At 36.3% G+C, this 1,941-nt stretch overlaps 1 pseudogene; it reads right to left on the reverse strand.

Annotated features, from left to right (window-relative positions):
* Nucleotides 1-205: 205 nt before the first annotated feature.
* On the reverse strand, nt 206-631 carry LOC101571856 (annotated as a pseudogene).
* Nucleotides 632-1,941: the final 1,310 nt, after the last annotated feature.

The following is a 1,941-nucleotide window of genomic DNA, read 5'->3' on the forward strand; positions in this document are numbered from 1 at the left end:
CACATAATTACCTATGTTGTGAAAACAATAAAAATAATGTACTATTTGAGTATGTGTACATCAAAACTGAAAGTTACAGGGCTGGGGAGATAGCTCCGTAGAATAAGCACATCCCTGACAAGTGCAAGGGCCTGAATTCAATCCCCAGTTACACATACACACACACACACACACACACACACACACACACACACAAATCTAAAAGTTAATTTTTATTTTTTCCTTTATCAATAACTTCCTCTGCATGTTTAGGTTTCAGCTCCCAGGGGGCATTTTTCACAAATCTTGAGGTTGCACCTCTATCCAGCTTGCCAGCCTTTTTCTTGCCTTTTATTTCCTTGACTTGGTTCATGTATACTCTGATTCTTTCCAATTCCTGCTTTACTGCATGCTCCTTTGGATTGACTCTTTGAGTTGCCAAATAAACACAAAGCACTGAATTTAATGTATATGCAGAAACTAAATCCACTTTAGCCTGCTCAAGTGGGTCCAACTTCTGCAACAACTCATTTCTTGAAACACACATCATGGTCTTCAACATCTCATCCACAGCTCCTATGGAATTCTCAAATGTTGACAAACACTCATGAATTTCTACAGGATAGCCTTCGTTAATTTCTTCATCTGCCATTATGACCAACCCAACACCTTTGATTTCTGGCTCCTGAAAAACGGTTGCACAATGATCAATAGATGCATTTTAAAACCAAGTCCAGAGAATGGCATTTATGTCCCTTCCTGTTCTCATTGAAATTTCTGAAGACTAAAGACATTCTAGGACAATCCACAGATACAGTGATTTTGCAATAAAGAAACTGAGAGGTTTGTTGTTGTTGTTGTTGTTGTTGTTGTTGTTAGTATGTGCTTCTTGGTACATAATGATTACATTCCTTATGTGGAGTTGATACATGTGCAAAACCCACCTTCATTTGTTTTTTAACCCTCCCCATTTCTGCTCCCACTTCCATTTGAGAAATATCTATCTCTCTCTTTCCTATTATATATCTTTTATTCTGCTCATGGATTTGTAATTTGGATTTCTCATATAAGAAAATAGGATATTTAAGCTTGTCTATCTGATTAATTTCATATAACATTACTGTGTCACATTACATTCTTTTCTTGCCTCCTTCATAGCAGAATAGTACTCCATTGTATGCAAATATATATTCTTTACTTTTCCTCTGGTGGTGGACACATAGGCTGCTAAAAATTTAGCTATTGTGAATTGTGATGCTTTAAACATTGCAATGCATGTATCAGTGTAATATGATTCATTCACTTTCTGATATGCAAAGTTCTCTCTCACTATGCTGCTTCTGTGTTGTTTCCTCTCTTGGGACATCATTATTTTCATGTCAAGGAACAGACATTTACTTTTGTTTTGAATTCAATCACCAAACATCTGAGTTCTCATTTGTACTTTTACACACGCAACTCCCTGACTGTGCTGTGTTCTTTGTTTGGAATGCACTTAGTCTCTGGGGGATGAACTTCTGTTCTTTCTTCAAGGACCAACTTGTGTTCTTCCTAATCAAGAAGGTGTTTCTCTCCCACCCTGATACTTTGCACAACTCCATAACTTGGAAAATGTGCTCTGAGTGGTGTTTTTCCACGATGGATACAGTGTATTTCCTCTTCTGTTTCCATGAAGCATGAATAATTCATCTTGTATTCTAGAAATTTTACACACTTTGTTTGGACTTAATTAAATTCTACCATATAAATACTTGTTTAAAAATTGGTCAGGGTCGTACAATACATTGCGATTGTTGAGGCAGGCAGTGAGATTTTATGTGCCTTGTGGTCTTCACACTGCTTAGCACAGGATTTGCATATTGTGATGTGAATAAATCTTGAACTTCAAATCCAAACATGGTTGACCTTTAATAGGAATAGGTTCATATTAAAATATTTAAAAGAAGACAATAATGCGTTTTA

This window comes from Octodon degus, unplaced genomic scaffold, assembly GCF_000260255.1.
Source record: "Octodon degus isolate 3935 unplaced genomic scaffold, OctDeg1.0 scaffold00308, whole genome shotgun sequence".
In the NCBI taxonomy this organism is placed as follows: domain Eukaryota; kingdom Metazoa; phylum Chordata; class Mammalia; order Rodentia; family Octodontidae; genus Octodon; species Octodon degus.